This window comes from Octopus bimaculoides, chromosome 16 (genome assembly GCF_046866305.1).
Source record: "Octopus bimaculoides isolate indiv1 chromosome 16, ASM4686630v1, whole genome shotgun sequence".
NCBI classification, from domain to species: domain Eukaryota; kingdom Metazoa; phylum Mollusca; class Cephalopoda; order Octopoda; family Octopodidae; genus Octopus; species Octopus bimaculoides.
The window spans coordinates 39,419,663-39,434,662 of NC_142943.1; positions in this window are offsets into that span (position 1 = coordinate 39,419,663).

Here is a 15,000-nt window from a genome sequence, read left to right on the forward strand (position 1 = left end):
TCTCTTGTTTACTCTTGTGGGTTCGAGGTTGTTGTGAATTGTTGGCAGAGAAGAAGAAGAAGAAGAAGAAGAAGAAGAAGAAGAAGAAGAAGAAGAAGAAGAAGGAGGAGGAGGAGGAGGAGGAGTAGTAGTAGGAGGAGGAGGAGGAGGAAGAAGAAGAAGGAGGAGGAGGAGGAGGAGGAAGAAGAAGAAGAAGAAGAACAACAACAACAACAACAACAACGAAGAGGAGGGGGAGGGGAGGAGGAGGAGGAGGAGGATGCGGGAGTGTCATGATAATATTAGAATGTTAAATAGTCAAGTGTCCTGAAGATGACCCGTTGTGGATGATAGTAGTGATCGAATCCTTGAGTCATCTCTTTTGAATATTTTGTTTATAAAATTTGCGTAGGTCTTATTCTAAACAGCAATAGTAGAAAAGTTAGGAAGGAGGTGGTGGAGAGGAAGAAGACGAAGAAGAAGGAGAAAGAGAAGGGTGAATAAATGCAGGTGGTATGATAGTAGTGGTATGATAACACTTCCAATCAAGTTTCGTTTATCCCAGTCCTTGGGAAGTGGATCAGGGAAGTGTTCATCTTTAATGAACATCGCTCGTATATATGAATATATATGTGTGTGTTATTAAAAAATACAAGCCACGACAGAATGAGCCATAACAACATAGCAAACTTAGATGTTACACTATCATAGTTCACAATCTCACATACAAACACATAGAGTCTATATACACGTAAACTATTCTGACAACTGATTCATCATATCATGAAACATTCACTGGGTTAACACAAGCTTAAATTTTAATGCTCCATAGTATCAGGTGGGTGAGCTATTATATATATGGAGAATTCATAAAAAAGCAAAAGGCGAAGACAGGTAGTGTAGACAACAAACAGATGTATTAGTTTAACGCTCGGAATATATATATATATATATATATATATATATATATATATATATATATATATATATATAAACATACACATAGCTGTGTGTGTATATGTATGTATACGAGAAGGTCACTTGTAGATGTTCTATGGTCTTTGATGCGTTTGGAAAGCTTGAATCGAAACTCTGGTCGCAATTGGACATCAAAGCAGCAACAAAAGCTGAGGTCTATCATGCATGCGTCTTAACAACCCTGCTGTATGGATGCGAAACCTGGACAATGGACTGCTGGCATGTCCATCGTCTGGAACGATTCTACCAGCGATGCTTGCGCAAAACCCTGAAGACTTCATGACAATCTCATGTGTCAGACGCGAGAGTACTGTAGCTGGCGATAATGACGAGTTTCGAGTCCATGATTACGAAACACCAACTTGGATTGGCTAGTCATCTTGTCCATTTAGAGGACACCCGTATGCCAGAACAGGTGTTGTATAGTAAACTGGAGCAAGGAAAACGTCCCCAGTGCACGCCACGCAAACGTTTCAAAGACTAAACTAAAGATGCACTTAAAATTATCAATATCGGTACTAACATCTGCAACAATCTGTGAAGGAATCTGATTGCTACTGATGCTAAAGAATTCGAGAATAACAAGATTGTATACACTGAGTTGAAACGTGCTAGCAAATATATGGTGAATTCGAAACCTCTCCCTGAGTTTCCTTCCTGTGACCAGTGTGGCCGCGACTGCTTCTCGCAGCCAGACCTTCTCGGTCAAAAACGTGATCACAGATGCTCCACCAGCCACCTGTGTACCAATTTAATATTCAGCATGTTTTCTCATGCACCTTCTGTAGACCAGCCAGTTGATTGAATCATGATTGTGTGTCCCAACGTCCAGATGGGCTGTGACTGGAAAGCTTAGTTGTGGTCATTGTCGAGTGACATGTAGGTCTCTGTCAGGCCTTATGAGACGCCATATGAGACGCCATCAGCGAGGGAGCTGAGCTGAGATGTTTCTTAGATTAAAGCAGGTTTAAGAAGTGGTCTTACTCGATCACGAGTCGACTCCTCTCTCTCTCTCTCTCTCTCTCTATCTCTCTCTCGATATATATATATATATATATATATATATATATATATATATATTGTTGTATTTCGGAACGGTCCTTTTTTTTTGCCAAATAAACACACGCACTATATATTTGTTCTTCACTCGTTTATATTACTGTTCTTATTCGTTTATTTTAACTCATGTTCATTGTCCAGAAATCTTTCGTCACACATCTGTGCCCTCTTCAGCGACACATCTCGTTTTAGTGTGTGCTCTTGCTACAATTATTCCATTCTGTTCTTCTATGATGTGTATCCTTACGTGCGCATGCGTTTGCGTCCGAGCTTGTGTGTGTGCATGTGTGTGTGTGTGTGTGTGTGTGTGTGTGTGTGTGTGTGTGTGTGTGTGTGTGTCTGTGTGTGTGTGTCTGTGTGTGTCATTGGCTGGTCATAAGTACACAGTTATCTGCAGAGTGGTCAAATTAATTTGAATGACACGAAAAACCTGAAATACTATCAATTCTATTTTCTTTCCAGCGGTCAAAAAAAAAAACGTTGCTTTTTATAAGGATATATATATATATATATATATATATATATATATATATATATATATATATATATATATATATATATATATATATATATATAAATTCAAAAAGGGATAAAAATCTTTTACAAAAATTTTATCAAGAAGCCAGTGTGTAAAAAAATTCATAAGGGAAATTTCTATTCCCAAGAATATAATTATTCGTTTATATTTATATAAGGGGCATTACTACAGAATAATGCCACACACTGGACTTCCCAAAATAAACACATTCGGTACTAAATGTGTTTATTTTGGGAAGTCCAGTGTGTGGCATTATTCTGTAGTAATGCTCCTTATATGAATATAAACGAATAATATATATATATTTTTTAATGTTTATGTGTGTGTGTGTGTGTGTGTGTGTGTGTGTGTGTGTTTGTGCTTTATCCCACCACCGCTTGACAACTGCTGCTGCTGTGTTTATGTTCCTGAAACCTATCGGTTCAGCATAAAGGACCGACAGAATAAATACCAGGTTTAAAGAAATATGAAATGTCTTCTGTTTGGCTGCCACTTTTCAATTTCTTCAATTTTTGTTCGAATTGATTTCATACTTGGCGTACTTGTATAGTTTTCTAAAGTAATAATTGATAGGAAATTCATTTTCGCTATAAATCAATAAAGAATTAATAACTTTGAAAGTTTGCAAATTTGGGGTAATTTTAACCACAAGCTGTTGTGTAGTTGCTTACCACGTGTTCTTTTTGTCGCTTATTTAATGCTTAAAACACATGCGGTATGAGATGTGCTAAAATTAACAGCTAAATAGGACTTAAATCATGCACGAATTTTTTTTTTGGGGGGGGGGGTTGCATAATCGTATGAATTCCCGGTGTAGAATAGAAATTCGCAAAAGTTTTGTGAAAATTCCAAAAAAAAGAAAAGAAAGAAAGTTACGAGGGGTTATATGGCGTGCGTAAAGCAGAATTCCGCCAATATTTCATTTGTTTACAGTTGACAACACGTGCTGTCACGCGCATAATGACAGCTTCCAAATCCTATTTTCTGATTGGGTAAGAATTATCAAACTTTAAACCTATGTAACTTTAAAAAAACAAATCTTCTGGTAAAAGTGAACAGTCTCTTGAGATTCGGCGTGGAAAATTACATAAATACACCAAATTTTTCAAATTTTCACTAAACTTTAAAATTTCCACAGGTGCAGCCAAACAGAAAAGATTCAAAATACGTACTGGGGTCATTGATTCGATAGAAACAAAAAATTCTCCGATGCGGTGCCCCAGCATGGTCGCAGTCTAATGATTGAAACAAGTAAAAAATAAAAGATAAAATATATAATCTGTATATAGTATATAATATACTTATCTATCTATCTATCTATCTATCTATCTATCTATCTATCTATCTATCTATCTATCTTTGTGTGCTTGTGTATGTACATATCTATGTATGTATGTATGTATGTATGTATGTATGTATGTATTTATGTATGTATGTATGTATGTATGTATGTATGTATGTAGCGAGAGAGACCCAATCAAAATTGACCTTTAGAAAGCAGTAGTGTTTACAGTTGCAAATTTACTTGGGAGCTGGGTATTTTACAAAATAAAAAAAAAACGATTAATGTCTTGAAGATAATGTGTACTGAAGTGTAACCTATATAAATATTACCCTATATTTCTATGGCATGAATGTATGTATCATATATGCATGTATGTGGGCGCGTGCACATACACAGGCACACAGGCACACACGTGCACACGCGGATATATTTTATGTATAGCTATTATCCTTTCTTTTTCATGTAATTGTTGGAACCTTTCTTTGATCTCACAAAGTTACAAGCTGTGTGTGTGTGTGTGTGTGTAGTAGTAGTAGTAGTAGTAGTAGTAGTAGTAGTAGTAGTATGTGGGGAGGCGAATATTTACTTGAATGTTAGTATTCCTGAAGTGCCTGATTGCATTTTGACTTATTTAAGGCGCGGCTACAGTTTATATACCGAGCGGATGAATCTGGTTATTGAAGTCAATGGAAAATTTAATGTAATCGTCACTTGTGTTGTTGTCGAATGATTCTATAACCCCAGGTATGCCCACATCGGTCAGATTTATGATCGAAAACATGTTAAGTTCTGTAGTTAAGTAAATGTTGGCGTTTAACTGACCAACCTGATGCTGTGTAGTGAATTGTAATGAATTCTCTGCCGATTATTGCAAAATTTTTCCAAGGTTTGTAGCTAGACATTTTTCTAGAGAAATTTATTCATATGCTTGCAAGCGGAAAATAACTCGAATATTTCGTTCGACATGTTCACTTGGCTTGTCAAGTCGTTATACATTTCAGAACGGCAAAGATCGCTTCTTCAACATTCCAACTTATAGCAGTGGTATCAATTCTATTAATTTTCAGTGTTGGATAAGCAAGGGTTTAGTCTATCTTTGGTTATGTAAGATTAAGTGTGTTGGACATATCTAATTAAAAAGATCTTGCTTTATTTTGGAAGGGTTATTGCGCCAATAATAATAAGCACACGCACTGATTCCGTTTCACTTCTTTATTGTTAGTCAATTGGTTAGTTACGTAAACAACCAACTGATTAGCAATAAAGAATTGAACTTGAATCAGTATGTATGTACATATTATTGGCGTAGTGACTCTCCCAAGATACAAGATTTGTTCACATCAAGAATCTTGCAAACAAATACAAAACTGAAGTTGTTCAAAAGACTTTTCTGTTAATCCTAAGTAGTTTCTGTCTGTCTGCCACCCCCCCCTCTCTATCCATCTATCTCTATTTCGAAAAATCCCATAACAACAAAACAACAGTTATTATTTTGGTTATATAGAAAATTTTGAGGTACTTTCGGCTAAGTGGGTTGCTGCAGTATATGTGTGTGTGTGTGTGTGTGTGTGTGTGTGTGTGTGTGTGTGTGTGTGTGCGTGCGTGCGCGTGTGTGTATGCGTGCGGCTCTGCAGACTCCACAGCTGCTGCGCTTTCGACTTAGCCTTCCTGTGGGTCGACTTGAACGAAGCGCTGTCAAGAGCCTTGTCGGCATCCATGCCGGCTACCAAGTTGAAGGTATGGGCAGCGCGCTTCATGTGCACTGGAAGGTTGAGGCCCAGGTCGCTGGACTTGTCAAGGACGGCATCAATAGAGATGTACTCAACTTCATCCACATCTCCAGCTTCGGGTTCCACGTCCAAGTCCACATCTTCGACGCCCTCCAAGTTTGGATCGGAAGCAACCTCAAGAATGTCTGACAAGAGCTCAACCTCTGTACCAAAATGCATAAATGCCTTGACAAAATTTTTGCCGCTGTCCGTCGTGGTCCCGGCTGCCTTGTCTTGCAGATGGAACTTGCAATAGGTACCCACCATGGCCTGAGCGAGAACATCAAAGGTGTGATGTTCTCTGAACCGAGAGCAGGCCAGGACAGCGTGTTGTCTCGTGCGGGTTGTCTCGTCCAGCCAGTGTACCGTCATCCCTATGTAGGTCCTGTTGTAGGCCGACCAGCAGCAGTCCGCGGTGGTCGCCACCCAGGGGACATCCTTTATGCAATCTGTAATCTAAAAATGTTTAATTCTAAAGCGACATATGTTATAAAGTTAAAACTTGAGATTATATATATATATATATATATATATATATATATATACATATATTAACTGGCGCAAAGTATGATCAAGTCCTACTTAAAAATAAAAACTAGCCTCTCATGTGCATCTCACGTAAGCTGGAATGGTTTTTGTGAGCACGTGGTTTGTACAATTTTTCGCGAGTAGGGAGGAGGCAGGACATTTGATCGCAGTATATTATAACGATATTTTGTTCATAAAAATCACACAGATTGTAGTTTAACATTTGTTACTAGGCTGTTCGAAATTCATGAAAATATTGCTTATAATTGAAAGCCTTGTTACTAACCTTTTGAAAATAGCGACACTACCCTGATAGGTAACGTGTTGGGTAGAGAGCATGAATAACCGAAATGTGAGATGGAATGATAGTCGGGATTTGATAAGTTCAGAACTTAAGGTTCGTTTATTCGTTATTTCATTAAAAACTACTGATTTGGTTATTATTATTATTATTGTTGTTGTTGTTATTATCATTTCAAATTTTTGCCACAACGGCAGCTTGAGGGAGGTCGGGATGAGTCGATTACATCGATCCCCATTGCGTAACTGGTACTTATTTTATCGATCCCGAAAGGATGAAAGGAAAAGTCGACCTCAGCAGAGATTGAACTCAGAACGCAGCGACAGGTGAAATACCGCTCAGCATTTCGTCCAGCGTGCTAATGATTCTGCAAGCTCACCGCCTTTACAACAATAACAACAACAACAGCAATAATAATAATAATAATAATAATAATAATAATAATAATAATAATAATAATCTTGGTATAAAAAGATGGGCTACAGCAAATATTCTGCTTAACACCACAGATTTGCTTGTCAGTTGTTTGACCTTAGCCAGTTGAGCATGTCCCTTGGTGGCTAACGACATGTGCATCTCTGAACACGAGCAGAAGCAGTTGGGGAACATCATAGCCATGTGTTGAGAGGAATTCTTTGGGGGTTTGAATAATTCACCTTTGGAAACATGGGTGTTTTGTTCATCATCCTTAAACAAACCTTATTCAGAGACCTTTTGAGAGGGGTGGGTTACTCGACCTGAAGAAAATTCTTACTGCAAGGTCATGCGCTGTTTATCGTGATATGAGATCACCGTGTCGCGCACATATGGTTCCGATGCATGTGCCTCGATGGGTGTATTGGGCTTCGTATATTTGTACCTGTAGTAGGGAATTAGTAATAACGGCTGCCCAGTCCTGGCTAAGAAGGAATATATTCACAGACACGACAGAGCTGGGACCTATATACACTGGAAGCTATGCCAACACTATGGAATAGCAACAGAAAAAAGATGGTGTAAACACACGCCAGAAAAGGTCTCAGAAAACGAGAAAGCAACCATACTCTGGGATATGCCAATACACACAAAGAGAGAAATTAAGGCCAATAGACCAGATATAGTTGTCAAAGATCATGAAGAAAAAAAATGCTTTCTAATTGATGTATCAATACCAGCAGATGACAACGTTTCCCTAAAAGAAATGGAGAAACTTTCAAAATACAAAGACCTGGAAATAGAGGTAACTCGAATGTGGAATCTAAAAACAGAAACAATTCCTATCATAGTAGGTGCCTTAGGTATAATAAAAAAAATATTCAGACAAATACATAACAAAAACACCAGGACTTACAAATATATATAACATACAGAAAATTGCACTGCACACATCCTACGCAAAACACTTTCAATACAGTAACCATAAGAGCACCACAGCAAACCACAGCACATACCCAGGGCGCACAGTAGTGAAGTGAAAGCACGTTATAAAAATAAAACTACTGAATAATAATAATAATAATAATAATAATAATAATAATAATAATAATAATAATAATAATAATAAGAAGAAGAAGAAGAAGAAGAAGAAGAAGAAGAAGAAGAAGAAGAAGAAGAAGAACAACAACAACAACAACAACAAGTTCCTATCCAAGACCACAGATTCAGTGGACAAGCCAGATCAACTCGTCACTAATTGACTGGTATGTTATTTTATCGACTACTCCCTCAAGGATGAAAAGCTTAGTTTTCTCCCATACGCTCAGGGCAAAAAGTATTAAACTTCAGCTATATTTTATTGCCTGCACAAGTCGAAAAGGCAACGTTGACCCAGACCTGATTTGGATCAGAGTAAAAGAGTTGCAAGTAAATATAAATGTTTAAACTCTAAGTGTATAGAGTCATTAGCGGCTCGGATTAAATGTTAACCACATTAACATAATGTTGATAGTCTAGTTAGCATTATATTGTACTACTTCTACTTAAACATATACATGTACACACCCAAGCCTAAATGCATCATTAAACTGGTAGTACATACATACATACATACATACATACATAATATATATATAGATATATATATAAATATATATATATATATGTATGTATAATTACATAGATAGATATACATACAAACACACGCACAGGCACACGCGCACATAAATACATGAATATGCAGAATACATACATACATACATACATACATACATACATACATACATACACAGAAACACACGCGCCCACTGATGCGCACGCAACAAATCTCAAGCCAAAATTGCGGTTTCTATAACGGACTGAACCAATAGTCATTGAAAAGGTTGCAAGTAGCAACGAAAGTGCTTTGACAAACGAAAACAAAACAAATTTGTTGGTTGGGAGCGGAATTAAACCAGTGTGTGTTATCATTATATTGGCATAATGTCTCTCCCTAGATACAATATATATATATATATGTGTGTGTGTGTGGAAAGAATTCACAAAAGACGAAGACAAGTGTTGTAGACAACAAGCAGATGTATTAGTTTAACGCTCGGGAAGTGAAAAAGTCTTTAACGTATGTATGTATTATGTATGTCAAGTCGATCTTGGGCGGAACAGGTAACATGCAACCCAGTACAACCTGTTGCATGGACGGCTCGTCGGCGACTAAATTGGCAACCCCATCAAGCTTGCTTGATGAGGAGGGTGATTGTTGGACACCCTGCAGGACGAAAAGTAAGACCTGTTAAAGGGCGGAAGAGCTCATGACCAGTCAACGGCCATTCAACAATATGTGTACTTGTGTATGTATGCATGTATGTATGCGCGGCGACGTGGAACACCTTGGTTGGTGTCCAGGCACGTGGTTGACCCACTGAGAGTGGGAGGCCCCGCTTTTGTTATCACAACATCGCTCTTGGAGAGGGAAAGTCTGAGAGAAACCTGCGACACTCACAATATTCGGTGATGTAGACTAGTTCTTTTCGAGTTTATGTTGTCCATGTTCGGAGAAAGTGGAATTTGGATTTCTGAAAATCCTTTCCCCATTATAAAAATCATCATGCACGGGCATCTCTTGAAAAACAAAAGAAGACCTATCACAAAAATGGGTGGTCTTAGCTTTCACATGTGTGGGACTTGCAATGGCAATACTTGAACACGATCATGTACGTATGCCCGAATTGGTAAGAAACTTGCTTCTCAACCACGAGATACAGAGTTCGATACCATTTCATGGCAACTGGAGGAAAATGTCGTTTTCTGTAGCCTCGAGTGAACCTATAGCCTGTGAATGAGATTAAAGTCGCGAAAACTATATAGAACTATCAGATAGATTCTCTCTGGAATTCATAAACAGACAATCTTATCGCAGACCATGTCGCACTAGTTCTGCTTGAAAATTACGTTAAGAATAGACGTATTTGTCGAACACCAACCACTTAGTCAATCAATGAGCAAGTTGTTTACGTCATTAAGACCAACATATATCTATCTATCTATACATATGCGTATATATATATATATATATATATATATATATATATATATATATATATATAGAGAGAGAGAGAGAGAGAGAGAGAGAGAGAATTTAGGTTAGTTAAAATTTGTTAGTCATATATTTCAACGGCTGGAAGGCAAAAACACTGCAGTTACTCTTGTGGCAAAAGATGAGAAAACACCCGGTTTGTTCAGTGACGCCATCTATCAGCAATCCCAGACAACAATATTTCTAGTTTATTGACTCTTGCCAATGGATGTACCTGAGAGATTATTCTTTATTATGAATAGTTACATTCGAACATAGAAAAGACAAAACAGGGCATTACAAAACATTTAAAGATGTTTGATGAGCTTATTTGATAACTTTAAAAATATTTTATATATATAATTAAAATTTTTTTAAACTGTTCTCTTTCCTAAATATGTCGGAAGGAGTATTATTTGGTCGTTCCTTAATGTTTGAGTCGATATCTGCTTTGCCACTTCGGCATCTTTAAAATGCGCCTCCACTGAAGCGCTTCTCACTCGTTTTTCTATGTACACGATTTTGTCCCATATGGGCGCCAGATACTTTTCCACTGTTTCATTTTTTGTAGGCATTATTCTCTTTTCCTTTTTATTGTAAATTTTATAGAGCACCATTTTTGATGCCAGGCTTTGTATAGTCTCTGGTGGTTGCAAGAGTTTAGTGTTATTTCCTGTCTTCTCTATAAGATTTCTGAACTTGAACAATTGTTCCTTTGTAACGTTCATATCTATAAAGTTGCCTCCAACGGCCACTGAAAAACTCGGTTTTTCACGTTCATTTGCTTCAACACTTCCTTGCATTGAGGGGAAGTCTTTATTTGATTTTAAATCAAATTCCATTTTATTTTTTGACACAATATTGTCTTTACAGACAACAACGTAGAAAGACACAAATGACACAAGTAGAAAAAAAAAATTTCTCCTTGTATCGGGCAAAGTTCACAATAATTAATTGACAACAATTTTCCGCCCTGTAAGGCGAAAACACCGTCGAAACGACGTCAAAAGTTCGATTCACATAGGAATCCATAGAACAACAAAAAATATAACAATTAAGAAAAATCACCAACGGCAATAAAACTCACACTAGCAAAGATTCCAGCAGCAAACGATGTCGCGAAGCGAGGCAACTCTGAACAAACTTATGAAGCAATAGCTTTATGTAAAATTCAGTCAACACGTTGACTGATTTGCGTAGGTAGATCGCCCGATCGAGGAAAATAACGAAATGTTCGCACCAAGCAGTGTTTAGGTATAAGCAAAATTTAGATTAGTTAGATTAGTTAAGATATGTTTGTCCCAGTTCTTATCAATCTGGAGGTCGGGACCAAACCAGACCCCGAGCACTTTAACTGGTCTGTCGGTCCAGCGTCAGACGACGCCATCCGATGGGATCGTCCTGCCTTTCCAGGAGCCCAACCGCAAACCAACAGATTTGACGGTGTTGATTTTAGCCCCTGCAACCGATTCATATTCTTTTAGGATGGTGCCGACTGTCTCCAGTTCGGAGGCACCCGATTCCTACGAAGTGACATCGTCCGCGTATGCTGACACGACGGTGACATCGTCTACGTATGCTGACACTTCCCTTCCTTGTCCCAGCTCGAAAGGGATGCCTCTTAGCTGTTCCAACTTCCGCAACAGTGACTCGAGAGCCAATGCGTATAGAAGAGGAGACAGTAGAAGGTCCTGACAGAACAAGTATGAGATGCCAAACGGCTCCGATAGGTGACCGTTTACTTTGACCACTGAAGAGGTGCCGCTGTGCATTGCAGCGATCCAGCCTCTGAAAACGGGTCCGAAAACTCCTGCTTTCAGGACGGCTTCCAAGAAGTGATGGTCGAACCTATCGAATGTTTTTGAGTGATCCAAATTGATCAGAGCACCCCTGAAGCCCTCTCTCTGATGAATCGCATAAGGTGGAAGTTGTTGTGGATAGCCCTGCTCGGGATTGCGCATGGTTGCGCTTCTCCGACCAGGCTATCAACGACTAGTGCCAACCTTTTCACTAACATCTTGACCAAAATCTTAAACACTGTGTTTAGCAGAGTTACGGACCGAAAATTCTCTAGTACATCCCCATTGTCGACGTCCTTCCTCATCTGTGTCACCACACCTCTGCTAATAGCACTAGGAATTCTCCCATTCTGTTGCATGTTGCAGTAGACGTCTGCCAGGAGGTCACCAAAACCAAATCTGGCATGAAAACATAGAATTCGTAAGACAAACCATCCAAAACCAGGCGATCTGCGACTTGTGCAATCGCTCTTTGCCCCCCAAATTTCAGCGACTGTTATCGGTCTTTCACATAACCTTGCGTCAGCTGCCGAGAGCCGTGGTAAGCCGTCCAGGTACGAGCTAAAGTCCAGTTCCGTGTCGACCCATCGCCCACGCCAAACAGCCGCGCAAAGTGCTGCTGAAAAGCCACACACATCTGCTCGGAGTCGCATAGCACGCGCCCATCCCGATTTGTCAAAGACCTGATCATGGTTTTGTTTCCACGTCGCGTCTCCACTGTTCGAGCCCATCGGACAGCTTTAGTTCCTTCCTGTTTGAGCGCACGGACCTTAGCTCTAAAAATGCAGCCTTCGTGTTTCGCTTCGAAGAAATGATCAAGGGTCATTCCCGCAATGCCTTTTTAATCGTCTCAGCCTCTGTGGCCACAAAAGAAGCTGGAACCCCCCTCAAACTCATCCAAACAGGAGAATCGCCACCCAAATAAATCCTGTGGATAAATAATATCCAGAAAAAAATAGAAAATAAAAGAAAGGATCTGTCAATCCTTAATGATACTAATAGGCAGCCAACACTACTAAGCAACAAAAAGAGAACAATACTGCGTAAATACAAAATTACAGAACAAGATATACCTGGGGTAAAAGAACAGCTAAAGCAAGATATCCTCGCCAAAGCACAAAGAATCCGCCGGTATGAGAAACGCCAATGTTTCTTTGAAGTAAACAAACAGTTCAACTCCAATCCCAAACGATTCTACCAAGAACTTGGCAAAAATATAATAGAGTGCAATGCAGCAGCAACAGCAGAAGAAGTGGAAGTATTTTGGAAAGAAAGATGGTCGGCGAAGGAACAACCTCAGAAAAAGTTTATCAAAACAACAGACACAGCACCTGAACAACTCTGGACTCCTATAACAACTGAAGAGGTCACCCAGGTACTGCAAAAATTAAGTACCTGAAAGACACGCAGGCACGACAAGATCCCCAACTTCTGGTTAAAATATCTAAACACGAATACATAAAACGCTGGCTGAGAAATTCAATGAAATACTAGCAGAGCTAGAGACAATACCTCACGGAAGGGAAAATTATCTTAATTCCCAAATCCACTGAAACGGCAAACCCACAAAATTACAGACCGATAACTTGTCTCTCTACAATTTACAAAGCCTTTACTGCAATAATATTGCAGAGAATGGGCAAACATCTGGAAGAAAACAACCGGTTTCCAGAAGAGCAGAAGGGACGCTGCAAGGGCTCATACGGCCGTAAAGATCAACTACTGATCAATAAAACCATAACTGAAGACAGCTTCAGAAAGAAGAAGAGTCTAAGTATGGCTTGAATTAATTATCGAAAAGCTTTTGATAATATTCACCACACGTGGATCCTAGAAATACTAGCCATGAACAAGGTAGCGCCAATAATCATAAAATATATGAAACATTCCATGAATAAATGGCCGACAGTGCTACAGCTCCGAACAAAAGAAGGACTCATAAAAACCAAAGCCATCTCCATTAGAAGAGGAATATTCCAGGGAGACACGCTCTTTCCACTCCTTTTCTGCTTGGCACTGACACCTTTATTTAGCATGTTAAATAAAACTGGATGTGGATACAGCTGTTACGGCAAAACAATCAACCATCTCTCGTATATGGATGATCTAAAACTGTATGCTACAAATGATAAACAGCTGTAAACATTACTACAAACAGTACATGGATTTACCAAAGAAATTAACATGAAATGTGATTCAGAAAAATGTGCCAAAGCAACCTTGTAAAGAGGAAAAGTAGTTAAGAGTAACAACATCGCACTACATAAAGCAAATGAAATAAGAGAATTAGACCAAAAGCTGACATGCAAATACTTAGGAATCAATGAATTAGATACGATACGACACACACAACTGAAAGAGAAGATAAGAAAGGAACACAATAGACGATTAATACTGAAAACAGAGCTCAATGTGAGAAACAAGATAATAGGTATCAACACTCTAGCCGTCCCAGTTATAAGTTACGGCTACAATATTCTTAACTGGATTCTAAATGAACTAAACAAAATAGACAGGAAAACAAGAAAAACAATGACAGGATTTACAATGCAGCACCCAAAATCTGACATAGAAAGGCTATATATACAACGTATCGAAGGTGGTAGAGGCCTTATACAGTTAAAAAACTATTACAAAATAACTACCATATAACTACAGAAATATCTACTTCAGAAGCAAAGAAAACTAAAACAAATAGCCTCAAAACACGAACAAAACAAAAAAAACTGTTTTCTGTCTTTAGGGAAGCTGACAAATGCAAAAAAAAAAAAAAAAGAAGTCATAGTACCTAACAACTATGAAGAAAAAGAAGAAATTTCAAAAGCTGTAAAACAACTGAAATTTGAACTAAAACTGGAACAGCAACGGATCATGATAAAACGATGGCAAGAAAAGTCCCTTCGTGGCAAATATTAGGTTAAGCTAAACAGAAAAGAAATATTAGGTTAAGATAAATAGAAAAGATAAAGCAAAATCCCAACAATGGCTGAGAAACTCAGGACTCGAAGCAGAGACTGGAGGATTTTTAATTGCAGTACAAGATTAAAGACTTCCCACCAGAAATCACCAAAAACACGTAAAAAAAAAAAAAAAATACAAGTAACTCCAGAATAGGTGGTGGTGAAGAAGAAACAATAAATCATATTCCTGGCAAAGAAGGAATATATTCACGGACATGACAGAGTTGAGACCTATATACACTAGAAGCTATGCTAAACACTATGGAATAACAACAGAAAAAAGATGGTATAAACACACGCCAGAAAAGGTCACAGAA